The following is a 14,629-nucleotide window of genomic DNA, read 5'->3' on the forward strand; positions in this document are numbered from 1 at the left end:
ACGGCCTCCGAGACGCACTCCAGGCAGAGCGTGGGCCAACTATGAGTGAACCCACGCTGCAGTGTTCTTACATGAAAATCAATGTCTTAAGCTGCTATACGAAGCCTCAGTATGACCTCGACCTTTATTGAAAAACATCGTCCTCATCCAGAACCATTCTCAAAGCCGCTCGCTCATTGTCTCCACCAATCGGAGGTATTAGTCCTGTTCCTTTCTTTGCGTCTCAGGGCTGACTTTTCTGTAATGCGAGACATCTTTAATTATTGACTGTGTGCCCTGGAGGAGAGTGGTTAAAGACCCTTGAATTTATTTCTTCTCCTATAGGCTTCCTGGAAGAAGAGAATGGATCTATGGATGTGGCATCCTGGTGAGATGAAAGTCTAATTATCTCTGAAGAAAACGAGTGGAAAGGCTTTTTAATTAGGACCCGACCGAATCCGCGCACTGAGAATTTGTACATTGTGATGGATGGTGTGTGCATCTCCTTAGTGACTGCAGACAGAATAATAATCTGACAGAGGGGAGTGGACTGTGTAAAAGCAGGGTGGCCACTGAACGGGGGGAGGTGGGGGTGGGGGTGGGGGGTGGGGGGGGGGGGGGGGTGAAGCGGGGGAAATTGGAGGGTTGTACTCGGGAGTGAAAAAGGTTACGGTCCGACTCGGGGAGGTGTCGTCGGCCCCATCACACGAGGCAGATGGCGTTGAAGAAGAAGCGTTCCGATTAGGATGAGAGGAGTAACTAAGACGAGATGAGAAAAAAAAAAAGACAGATTTACAGAGAGAGCGGGAGCAACAGAGACCCCCGAGCTGTAGCCATGATTGGTCCCGTTCCCAGCACACAGCCGATTGGTTAGCCTTCTCCACACTCCCCTCTGCTTGGCTCTTACCTCCCCTCTCATCTCAGCAGGGGGTCCCACAGTCGCCAAGCCCCTTAATGCTTCCCCCATCCACTCTGCTGCAGCGTGGCTGGCATGCAGAATGCATAATCACTATATAATCATAATCAATGTGTGTGCATGCGTGGGAGGAAGAGAATAGCGGCTGGATTGAAGCCTGTAGCGTCGTCCAATAGCAAACAAGAATGTCCTACTGTATACGGTACATATGCAACAACAGCCTGGCGTATAGACGACCAGGAAAAGGAGAACAGGCGCTGACGTGATCACAGCTAACTCGATTAACGACTTGAAAGTGTCGCTACATCAGCTTCCTTTTATGTGCTCCGAAGCCGCTCAGGAGAAAAAGGTGATTTTCATTGATTCAGAAATAAACCTGCTGTTTGGTTGCAGGTGTCTCTCTAAAAGCTGCTGCTTACTGATCCTCCCTCTAATTGTCCTCGTCTCTTTTCCCTCCCCGTTTTTAAAAAACAAACTTGAATAACCTCGTCACAACCTCTCACCTGAACAACGACGGCGTCTCGCTTCATTGGTAATTGATGAATTGAAAGGGGGGAAACAGCTGGCTTTCACGCCTTCCCTCCTCTCCGTGTTTTTATATTTCAGGGTTGCTTGTTTTATCGTGTTTTTTCACATTTTACATCATTGTTGCAGGTGTTCAAACACGCACGCAGGAGCCGACAGAGCGGAAATAATGAACAGAGCAAAGGATTTCTAAATGAATGTGAGGATTTGGATTAACGAGCCGAAAACCTGTCCTAAAAATATGCTGTTTGGACGAGGCTGAGTGGGAGGGGAGTGCAGCACGCCGTACAGGTGGTTCATCTGTGACAGTGACGCACTGTGAGCCGTCTCTGCAGCGCCGAGGCCACGAGCTGATGTTTTAGGGACCCTGGAGGGGACTGAGGGGGGATTGGTCGATGGAGGCGTTAATAGAACATGAAATTTAATCTTCAGATATTTCATCACGTCTAGTTGTGCTGATTTCTTTTTTTATTTGAAAGTAGTGAACACTGCTCGGCCTCTGGGCTTACCGCGATGGGTACTTAAATACCACAAAAGCATATCGACAGCCCCCTCTCTAATACATTATATATATATATATATATATATATATATATATATATATATATAGATTATATATTGTCAGGTTTCACAGCTCCGACTCCGGGGAGGGCCCTTACCTCCACATTTTCCTTTACATCCTAATCACTGCACTCTCACTCTGCTCTGTTTTCCCCAGCGAGGACTCAGTGCCCTGCACATGGCAGCACAGCTCTCTGAACCCGTGTGAAGATGGATTAGTAGGATTCAATGTGTCACGACTTCTTTTGATGAGCAGTAAGGAGACAGTCTCGTGTCTCAGAGAGACTCAACCCGCATTGTTCGAGTCATTATCGGAGAAACAACAGCAGAAATGACGGCGCTTGCTTTGTGTGCATTTCATCAGGAACAAACTGTAACGTTAGCCTCTTTAAGCCTTTGTTCATTCACACGTCCTGAGCGTCAGTGTGTCCCTGAACAGGGCGTTTGACCCTTCCGCTCAGTGTGAGTGTGCAGTAATTAGAAAGTGCCACCATGCTGAAGTTCACTTTGATGCTGCATTTCATCTCGTGAACCTCCAAGTCCCAAACATGACTTGTTGAACCCTGCAGGGTTTGTCTTTCATGATGTGCCTCGATTATGTCGACCCACCACGGTCGGCCCCTCGGCACACATTCATTTCAGAGTAATCTGTCTTTGTGAGCATCACTGAAGAACTGCTCTCAACAGAGCTTCAAAATAAAGTTCCTGGTCCAAACAGTTCATCAGCGTTGATCACTGACCTCATGTCTGAAATGAGACATTGGACATGTATAAACTGATTCCTATGTTTAACACTAAGCTGGCAAAGAGAGGCAGCACTTTATTAAACAAGGCAACATTTCAGCTCCAAATCGTCGTCGATGTTTTTATCTAATTAAGAACACGTGCAGGTTTTTTTCTTTGTTAAAGAAAGGTAAAGGTAAAATGTCTAAATTAATTAAAATGTCTGCAGTCGACCACATTTTATTAAACCAATCAAACCTCTCTCCCCCATGCATGCACGAGCCCACACTCAGAGCATGAGCTGAAACCCCCTTTGGACCAAAGGACCAATGCATGTAAGTGAGGGGGCGTGGCTTTAGAGGGAGCACAGAGGGGGCGTGGCTTTAGAGGGAGCACATAGGGGAGGGGTGTGGCTTTAGAGGGAGCACAGAGGGGGCGTGGCTTTAGGGTAGCACCAATGGGGCGTGGCTTTAGGGGGAGCAGAGAGGGGGCGTGGCTTTAGGGGGAGCACAGAGGGGGTGTGGCTTTAGGGGGAGCAGAGAGGGGGCGTGGCTTTAGGGGGAGCACAGAGGGGGTGTGGCTTTAGGGGGAGCAGAGAGGGGGCGTGGCTTTAGGGGGAGCACAGAGGGGGTGTGGCTTTAAGGGGAGGGAGCGAGTGAAGATGTAGAACGGAAAGGATGCTACTTTCAAAATCATGCTAGTTACCAACCCTGCCTTTAATTCAACAGTTGTGACGCCTTTCACGTCTTTTACGCCTCGTGTCTTAGACACGTAGACATCGTGATGGACACAAAATGTTTATGAGTTGGCGTCCTGTCGCTGTTTGTGCTGCTGTTATAAAAACGTTACGTAGATTATACTCGTCTGTAAACGTTCTCATCCTCAGGTCGGCTTGTTTTCATCCTGGGTTGGAAGAACCAGAGAAAATCACTCCCATGATTCCCCGCCAGCCTCGACGTCCTCTTTTGTTATTGTTTTTAATGAGCGCCTCCTGGTGGTGGAGTTTACAAACTGTACGTGTTTAAAGACTTTATGCCTTGACCTTCCATTTTGGCGTCTTTGGTATCAAAGCGTTGTTGTCGTTTAAATAACTCTCATTTCCAAGTTTTGTTATCGTGACAACCCACAGGTTAAACTATTAACGTAACCCAACGCCTGTCCAAATTTCCGTTTGGCTCAGCACATGTTGAGTTTTAAATCCTTTCAACTTTTTCTCACCTCAAGATGTCGGCTTTGGAGAACTTGTGTTAAGTGCAATGTTGCATTACTGGATATTTGTCATAAGGCGACATGCTTTAATTCCTCAACACGCTTGAGGAAAATATTGTACCTCTAATACATTTATCAATTTCAAAGTTGCAGAGCATGCAAAACATACTCTTTGATAAGCTCATGCAGGGTGATTGGGCGTTCTTGCCATAATTGATTGTGATTGTGATCAATAGTGAAGTGAACTGCACACATACAGTCCATTGGCTGACCAATCACATGGTTGACTGACGCTGTAAAATCAAATTCTGTTAAGGTCAGGAGGTTTCCACTGGAGGCTTGGAAACCAGTGTCTGTTATCTGTCCAGAACATTCCTCCGAGGAGGCTATTCTGCATTTGGACAGAGTTTGGATTAAAACCTTTGTCCGAGGAGGGCTGTGCTCTTGGGTGGAAGTGGAGATACGCTGTTCCGGTATGGAGCAGCGGGGCAACACCTGACATATGGCGGCAGGAACGGGGCGGTGGTAGGTGGGCAGCTTGTACAAGACGGTGGCAACCTGGCGTGTGGTGATACGGCTAATTGAGAACAAGCAGGAGATCGGGTCCGCTCCAGTATGTGTGTCCGAGATGAGCGGGATGAGCCATCACAGTGAAGCACACTACACGACGCCGCGGCCCTGTGCTTTATGGGTTGTGACTCAACGTTCAATTTAGAAGGCGCTCTGCTCGAAGCGCCTTCTTTTTGACCCGGCCTAATGGAGGTGAAACGCCAGCAGTAAGTGGAAAAAGGACAGCGGCTCCAGAATGTAAGTTCAAGCTAACGCTGAGATCAAACAGGACTCAGTCTCTGTCCTGCTTGAATACAAGACGCACAGAGAGGATCACTGGTAATAGAGACGGCTCATCGGGTATACAAGGAGCACAATGTAGTATACGCTTTGAGATCCTGGTTGCCAAGCAACTAAATGGGGGGAAAATAGTGTTCAAAATAAAAATAGACAAGAGAAAGTATAGTTGTGCATGTGTTTGGAGCAGAGACTAAGGAGCTGATGACACTCACAGTTAATATCAGGTGATGTCACTCAGCGGGGAGTTTTCTCCCTCCAGCTCGTTTTATCTCCACCCAGGTGAGGACGAGCACAATGACTGAAATATCCACTAATTAAAATGTAAATTTATCGGCCTAATTAATGACATCATTGACATAACGGGTCATGTTCAGCCTCATCAGCGTAACAGCTCATGGTTAATGTATCATGGCGACGGTGGCACGACACAATAAAGACTCAAGTGCTTCTGAGAAATGTCTCACAGAAAGTTCAATGACCAGAGCGGGTTACAACAAAGACACAATTGTTTGTCGAAGGCTTTTATGGAGATTGAAAAATGTCATTTTAAAATGTTAAGTGTCCGTCGTTATGAGAAGCTGAGGGATGCCGTGGACTGAGCAGCTCGGACTGGAGCTGTGAATGTGTTGAATCTTTTCTGTCCATTTCAGTGAAAAGCTGAAGATGGCAGCTGTTTTTTTTCTCTTGAGTGTTAAAGAGAAATATATCCAGTTATTGTCCGTTCATCAGTACCTGGTACCGGCTCTGTAAATAAGACGCCAGGTTCAAGATGCATTGATGCTCGTTCTAAAGAGATTCAGACCGAGCCTTGAAGGTCAAAGAGATCGATGTGTGAAGGTTAAGTGGGAGAGTCGAGGAGTTCTACACTTCAGACCTCTTTCAGACACATCATTTCACTTCTGTGCTACAGCCGGAACCAGACCGGTCCAAACTGTACTGAACCAGACCGGGCCAAACTGTACTGAACCAGACCGGGCCAAACTGTACTGAACCAGACCGGGCCAAACTGTACTGAACCAGACCAGACCAAACTTTACTGAACCAGCCGGAACCAGACCGGTCCAAACTGTACTGAACCAGACCGGGCCAAACTGTACTGAACCAGACCGGTCCAAACTATACTGAACCAGAATGGACCAAACTGTACTGAACCAGCCTGAACCAGACCGGACCAAACTGTACTGAACCAGAACGGACCAAAATGTACTGAACCAGACCGGGCCAAAATGTACTGAACCAGACCGGGCCAAACTGTACTGAACCAGACCGGATCGCTTGATGGAAACAGGCTGCAGTGTGAAGAGAACAAACATTGTGATGATTATCTAAAGTTTATTTTTTTTATCTTTATTTTTATAATGTTTATATATTTATTTATTTATGTAGACAGAGTAATTCCATTGGACCAGATGTGTTGATTTCAGTGTTTTAGCACATGTTCTAGTCCACCAATGAGGAAGCACCTGGCAACAGAACCAAGGGAAACAAATATTTGAATAGAGAGGAAAGTCGAAAGGCAGAACCAGACTCTCTGCTTGGACGGGCTCGGGCCCAGACAGTGAGAGACGAGGGAGAGGGATGTGCAGACAGACTGAGACACAGAGAATGAATTACATCCAGCTAACCGACACATGCAAAGTTACTCGTACAGCTGGAAGTCATGACACACTTTGAGCTTTTATTTCCAGCTATAATCACACATCCTTTTCCCAGGCCGGATCCAGAAGTCCCTGTTTCCCCCCCGTCATAATTAGTGGCTGCCAGGTATTCTGCAATAATCGTACATCTTGATAAAAAATCTGAAGAGCTGGCCTCATGCAGCGGAGTACATTATTCCTCTCTGAGGAGGCAAGATGTAAGTCTGCACACACACACACACACACACACACACACAAAGCCTGCAAAGTGTTCTGTGCAGCTGTCCTGAAACATCATCATGTGTGGCCTCCAAGAAAGAACTTCTACTTCCCCGCTCAAACACACACGGAGACACACTGAAGTGTTGGGTCGTGGCTCAGCAGACGACTGCAGCGATGGCAGTGGAAAATGAATTGAGATGAACCCAAACTGTCTCAGACACGGCTTGGTGAACATGGCATATCTCTGGTATCATGTACGCCAGGCTAAAAGAAGTCAGCCATTTCACGGCCTATTTCTCCCTCTCTCTCTTACACAATGGACTGGTGACATCGTGCTCTGTCATAGTGCCGCCACTCGTAGCACAGGCGGCCTCCTGACAAATTAACCCACGGCCCAGGAGTCACTCAGCCTTGTCACCGGCATGAATTTATCATGAGACGTGTCACTCAGTGGAGCCACAGACTCAGCAGCATATCTGCCAATATTTCATCGGCATGTTTTACCTTTTCCCTGGCGCATAAAAAAACCCATTGCATCAAACAACATGATTATGAAAGACTTCTATTTTCTCTGCTGCCAAAGCTACAGGTCAGGAATTCAAGTTGTTGCAATGGCAGCTTGAGGTTTTCAATGTGCTTTTGGCACAAGCAAAGAAGTCTGGTTTCTCCTGATTTGGATTTTTGAAAACTTGGGGCTAAAACACTTTCTCTGGTAAGCACCAGAACATCAGAATCAGAACTACTTTACTCATCATTCTGGTATTATTATTATTATGATGTTATCACATGGGGAGAATCTGGAGGATGGTTTCCTCTGCGTGTCACGCTGCAGAGATTTGGTTAGCTGGAGCAGAATCCTCGTGTTGTCTGTGTTTAGCAGTTGTGTGTTCAGATGTGCAAATCTTTCGAGCTCGTTAGATGGTTCGACCAAAACTTAGTCGGTGTCAACATTTCCAATATGGCGACAGTCTATGGACTTAAGCCTCAACATTTTGAGGGTCACATTTTGTACTAGGGAAGAACTCGAGTCCTGGACTTGAGACTTGCTCGACTGATGTGATAAAAGACCAACCTCCTTCCTCCCCTCGTGGTACCTCCTTCCTCCCGTCGTGGTACCTCCTTCCTCCCGTCGTGGTACCTCCTTCCTCTCGTCGTGGTACCTCCTTCCTCCCGTCCTGGTACCTCCTTCCTCTGTCCTGGTACCTCCTTCCTCCCGTCGTGGTACCTCCTTCCTCTCGTCGTGGTACCTCCTTCCTCCCGTCGTGGTACCTCCTTCCTCTGTCCTGGTACCTCCTTCCTCCCGTCCTGGTACCTCCTTCCTCCCGTCCTCCCGTCCTGGTACCTCCTTCCTCCCCTCGTGGTACCTCCTTCCTCCCCTCGTGGTACCTCCTTCCTCCCCTCGTGGTACCTCCTTCCTCCCGTCCTGGTACCTCCTTCCTCCCCTCGTGGTACCTCCTTCCTCCCCTCGTGGTACCTCCTTCCTCCCGTCCTGGTACCTCCTTCCTCCCGTCCTGGTACCTCCTTCCTCCCGTCGTGGTACCTCCTTCCTCTCGTCGTGGTACCTCCTTCCTCCCGTCCTCCCGTCCTGGTACCTCCTTCCTCCCGTCCTCCCGTCCTGGTACCTCCTTCCTCCCGTTGTGGTACCTCCTTCCTCCCGTTGTGGTACCTCCTTCCTCCCGTCGTGGTACCTCCTTCCTCTCGTCGTGGTACCTCCTTCCTCCCGTCCTCCCGTCCTGGTACCTCCTTCCTCCCGTCCTGGTACCTCCTTCCTCCCGTTGTGGTACCTCCTTCCTCCCGTTGTGGTACCTCCTTCCTCCCCTCGTGGTACCTCCTTCCTCCCGTTGTGGTACCTCCTTCCTCCCGTTGTGGTACCTCCTTCCTCCCCTCGTGGTACCTCCTTCCTCCCGTTGTGGTACCTCCTTCCTCCCCTCGTGGTACCTCCTTCCTCCCGTTGTGGTACCTCCTTCCTCCCCTCGTGGTACCTCCTTCCTCCCGTCGTGGTACCTCCTTCCTCCCGTTGTGGTACCTCCTTCCTCCCCTCGTGGTACCTCCTTCCTCCCGTTGTGGTACCTCCTTCCTCCCCTCGTGGTACCTCCTTCCTCCCCTCGTGGTACCTCCTTCCTCCCCTCGTGGTACCTCCTTCCTCCCCTCGTGGTACCTCCTTCCTCTCGTCGTGGTACCTCCTTCCTCCCGTCGTGGTACCTCCTTCCTCCCGTCGTGGTACCTCCTTCCTCCCCTCGTGGTCGTCTCTCAGCAGATGCTCACGTTCACCTCGTCGTGTTTGTTCTGGTAAACGGAGTAGAAATATAAAATCAATGAATCCATGTTGTTTTTTTAAGTAGGCTGCAGCACCTACAGTGGATTAGTGGACAGATTAACTCCCAGCATGCTCCAGTCATATGGAAACATGGAAATAATGTGACAGGTTCTAAAGGGGGGGGCGGGTGTGAAGGGGTTAATAATCCTTTAAATCCAGATTATAACATTTATGAAGTCATTATGGTTACTGCTGCACGTTTGTATTTAACTCCATCACAGCTTGTAAATATGATGAATGAAGTCGAGTCTCTGTTACAAACCGTCACAAATCAAACTGATGAAGATCTCTGTGTTTTTGTTTCTCTCTCTTTTGAATGCATCACCCGAGGAGCTGCACTCTCTCGTCTCCCACGAGTTCATATTGATCCCAAAGAGATGCATGAGGAATTGATTATTCTCCTCCAACACTGTTTCAGGTCAGAAAATAAAAACATGTTGGATTTTGAGCTTCTGGTAGGAACATTTGCTGTGCTGCAGTGAAGCCTTCCAGGACATATTCATGAAATGTTCAACATGAATGAAAGAGCTGCGTTAGTTAAAATAAAGATCATATTTAAAACATCAAGCTCTGTGTCTTCACCAGCAACATCTAGTTATCCCTGAAGGCAGGAAAGATGTCCTGTATCAAAGATTTGATGGTAGGCAGCCTAATGGATGGGCCGCTCTTCAAGAGAAGGAACGAGAGAGCCGATTGGCCAATCACAGCAGAGCGTTAGATTGAACAAAGTGTCATTGCCATGGGAGACCAATTTCAGCTCAATTATATCCACTCCCCGCTGCTCGCGCTCTCAACCGAGCTGCTGCCAAACTTCTTCTCATCTTTGAAAGATGTTGAGATAATTACATTTCTTAATGCTAAACTTAAGTTCCTGGTGCTCGGCTGTTTTCTTAACGGGAATGTTGACTCATCTGAAATGTGTCCACAGAATCCCAAAACGTGTCCGTCACCATCCACGCCGGATCCTGGCGAGCTCGCACCGACACGTTTGCATTGACAGTTTGTCTTTGGATTCTAAGAGTCCAGTCGATACGTCAATCAAGTGTTCAAGGGATCTGAAGCCTTAGGGGATGGACACACACACACACACACACACACACACACACACACACACACACACACACACACACACACACACACACACACACACACACACACACACCAAGCCAATAAAGATAGCATGACTCTCGAGTCAAAGGCACAGTTGCTCCCTCTGTGACCTGTCGTGTTTCACATCTCTGCAGAGTGAAGTCATGTGACGCAGGAGACGGGATGATGGAAGAAACAAATGCAGGAGAAAATGGAGGTCGAGGAGAAGGAGGTGGAAGGACGCTGTTCAGCTGAGAGTTCAGTGAAGGAACAGTAGAACATTGCAGGACAGAAGAGTGATGTCTTCTCTTGGTCTCATCTTTATGTTTTGTACTTCCTTGTTTACGTTGATACTCAGCCTGTCTCTCTTCTCTCTGTTGCTTCCTGTCCTCCGTCTGTGACGACCTGATGTGTCTCACCTGTGTCTAATTGTCTTTGAGTATTCAGTCTCCTTTTTGAAGGTTGACCTGTCTTACCTCTGCCTCTCTCTGGCTTCTTGAGTAATGACCTGATGAAGTGTTTTTGAGAGTTGTGCATTTGTGTCTCAGTCTGATGGTTCAGTGTGACAGATAACACACATCTGAATAGTTGGTTTTAACCAATCAGCAGCCTCCGCTCTTGAAACATGAAGTAAATGCTGCAGAGCAGAATCCTGCAGAGGTCACTGTCTCTGTGACCTTTGCCCTATCCCAGAAACACTCTTCACTCTTCATTCATATTTGGCTCAAAGTGTTAAGCTAGCCACCAGGAGCGCTAACGCCTGACAACCCTTTTCTGTCCCTGCTGTAATAACCTGCACGGAAATGTTGACTTCCCACAGCGGCTCTATTAATCTCAGATTAAGTCAAGCAGTTCAATTAGATTTCTCCAAATGCCAGTATTAATGTAACCAGATTACAATTTAATGACTTTATTATGTCAGCCTCGATTATTTCCACATGGCCGTCGTGTGTGCAGGCTTAATAAATTCCAAACAGCGGTGGTTTTTATTGACGGCCGACTGTGACTGTCAATGAAGGCGCCCCGTCGCTGTTACAGGCAGACCAACGCTCAGTCACTGAAAACAGGATGTTGAACAGCGGCGTGGCACGATGCTGACTGCAGGCACGAGACGCTGCAGAGTGTGGGAACCGTCCGGAGGATGCCTCCTCTCTGATTGAAGTTGTTGTTTTCGTCACGGTGCGGCGGCAGAGAAGTAAATGTTGGACGGCTGCGTCTGTAATTGAATCACGGCGCCGGTTGGCGCTGCTATCCTGTGGCAATAATGACGAATAATTGTCAAAGAGAAAGCATGTCATTAATGAGCGGAGGGGACGGGAGACGTGGTAATGATGGAGCTCGATGTGTTCCTGAGAGCTCTCTCCTCTGGTTTGATGCCAGCGCTGAACTGTAACGGCCTCCTGCTCGCCCGTCACCCGAGGAGAGAGAGGGAGGTGAATGAGCGGACTTAGATTGCGTTTCTCATCCCCATCATTGTTATTTTTGGTCAAATAACACATTGCTCTTCCACTCAGAAGCAGCAGCAAAAAAACAGTTGGTGTGTAATCAATCCTTCTGGATGGGGAGCGAGGAGGAGGTGGGGGGAGGCGGGGGATCGCGCTCGCTCTGCGCCTGCCACTGTTCACAAAATGGAATAAATGTGACATTAGGGACGCGGGTATCATTACCTTGATGAATTACGGAAGGTATAACGATTATGGAAATTGTCATCGACTGATCATTCGTCTCAATTTATTGCAGCTCGGTGCTACAGCGGCCCGGCTGACTGAGACGTTATAATGTCAATAGTTCTCCCGCTTCTCATCGATGCTTGCTTTGCTCTCACGAAGGCCGAGCGCTGTAGGTCCGCTGTACGTCATCCATCGGGGAAAAAACGAAACAGACGTCAAGCAAACCCCCTGGGTCGAAGACGAGGGGACGCAGGAGGCTAATTGAAAAGATTGAGCAGTCCTCGTGTAGATCTGGAAGAAGATGTAAAGCTATTAATGAAGGGAAACCGTGTTGACCAGCATGAGGAGCTCAATCTTAAAAAGTGCTCTCTCAATCTCGCCGCCGTCAACCCTGAATAAAAGACGACCTTGATGACCATCATTTAAAGAACGGTCGAGCTTCAGCAGCTCAACACAAACACGAGTCCTGATTACGCTCTTAATGAAATAAAATTACAAATCAATCATCTAATCACTTTGTCGATACTAACCTAGAAATTAGGCGCAGAACATGAACAGTGCTGATATGCTAATGAGGTCTTAGTAGGCCGGCCAATCGTTACATAGCAGCACACTGAAGGCTGTCCCAGAGAGATCCCTGCAAAGATATTGCTCTGCGCTCGCCGTCAACAATATCAGGCCACCTCAGGGAGCTTGTTAGCACTCTGCGTGTTAGCAAGTGTTATGATAACACACCTACAATAAAAAGAGAGGGAGGCATTTAGGCCCTGTTACTCACGTGACACATCCTATTCCCCTCGCTGAGAGGCCCTGTGAATATGATTAAACCCTTGGCATTCATAATTTGCGGTGCAGTGCTGAAATTGGTAACCATGTGAGACGATAAATCATAGTTATGTCAACTGCGCTCATTAGACTTCAATTTATGAAAATTGTGCAGGATATGAAGATTTGCAAAGGTCTGGACTCGATGAAAGCGTGTGATGGAGCCCCTCTGGAGACGTTTCTAATCGCTGCTGCAGGAATATGGCCCCGTAATGGAGGACATATCTCTTCATTAGCCCCGTGTTGGAGTACAGTAGCGTGCATCCCGGCTTTGATAAACGCTCGGCTGTTTTCTTACCCTGGCACTTTTAGCACACAAAAGTTCCCCACGTTTAAACAAGTCCTCTCTGAGTGGATGTTACTGCTTATTGCTCTAAGTGCAACAAGCAGCGAGGGAGGGCATGATGGTGTGCTTAGCTAACATCAGAATCACTTTTACTACAGCAGGAGGAATTCAGCGGAGCAGCAGCTGTTTAGGTAAAGGAGGCTTTTATTGGGTCTGTTTTATTTGGGCCTTTTGTTCCCCTGCAACACGAGCTATATTTAGGACGTGTTTTATGTAACCCTGACACGAAGGGTTAATTCATATACACATGTCATTCCAAGACCTCCTGGAGATGTCATGTAAAGCCAACACACCCACAGCACACTCCGGCCTCTGTCCCTCGTCCCTCTCTTTTCCTTCTGACAGGATAATTGAGGGAGTGTGTGAGAGTGAGGCCTGATGTGTTCATTGTTGTGGGGAGGTTTATTTAGCTCCTGTTAAAGACGACACATGTGCAGAGGCTGTTTAGCCTTTAGCTGCTCTCCTCCCTCTGCACACTGTTTGTTCTAATCAGGAACATTGATGCTGTAAATCAGTTACTATAACAAAGCTAACAAAGGAGACGTTGCTTTCTCAGAGAGGAAACAAACCACAGGTGTTGTTTCCCGAGGAGTTCGTTTTTCTGACTTCGAGAGCCAATTAAAAAAAACAAAAAAAAAACAGCTTCTGCTTCCAAAAGAGTTTTTCAGCCAGCAGGAAGAAGAACGAGAAAAATCTCTGCAAGAGTCTGAGTGTGTGTGTGTGTGTGTGTGTGTGTGTGTGTGTGAGAGTGTGTGTGTGTGTGTGTGTGTGTGTGTGTGTGTGTGTGTGTGTGTGTGTGTGTGTGTGTGTGTGAGAGTGTGTGTGTGTGAGTGTGAGTGTGTGTGTGTGTGTGTGTGTGTGTGGCTCATGTCCTGCATGTGTGGGACATACACAGTCTCATGTCCTGCATGTGTGGGACATACACAGTCTCATGTCCTGCATGTGTGGGACATACACAGGCTCATGTCCTGCATGTGTGGGACATACACAGTCTCATGTCCTGCATGTGTGGGACATACACAGGCTCATGTCCTGCAGGACGTGAGGACCTGCATGTGTGAGACGTCTCATGTCCTGTTAAAGGACGTCCATGTTTTAACAAAGACGTCCTCAGACGGCCGTCTCTGTGGGACACGCTGATGGAGCATCAAACCTTTTTCTTCTGGAGGAACTTCACCAACATGTGACTCACTCTGAAACACCGATCACATGAAATCAGATGAAATCAGATTATGGATTATTGCTTTTTAAATTCAATCGATCTTTTATTTCCCTTTCAGACATTTTTACTGCGTTAATTCTGCCATCAACATGTTTGATCATCTGGAGCTCGGGTCAGTGGTTCAAATCCCAGAGCAGACCAAGGCTGGAAACTGGTCCAGTATGGAGAGGAGCCAGTAGCAGCTTTCTGTAGAAGCATTAATATGAAGGGGGGGGGGGGGGGGGGGGGTTCAGGTTCATGAGGTGAGAGTTGAGTCCATCAGGAAACAGAAGCCTCGTGGTCATACGAAGCGCTCGGGCGCTCACAGGAAGTGAAGTTTGCACCGTAACCTCCACAAAGTCAAACGTCATCATGGAGACGATTGTAGAGAGCTGATGGCTGGAATAAAAACATGGCTGACCGACACGGGCAGCTGTTCAGTGTCTGTTAGCGTGTCTGTGTTGTTTACACGCCGACAGGAGGGGACGTGCGTGCACCCTGGATGACGAGCGGCGAGCTCCAGACGTGCTTCCTTCCCCTCCTTTTAACGATGTGTAGAA

The sequence above is a fragment of the Symphodus melops genome (assembly GCF_947650265.1).
Source record: "Symphodus melops genome assembly, chromosome: 9".
NCBI classification, from domain to species: domain Eukaryota; kingdom Metazoa; phylum Chordata; class Actinopteri; order Labriformes; family Labridae; genus Symphodus; species Symphodus melops.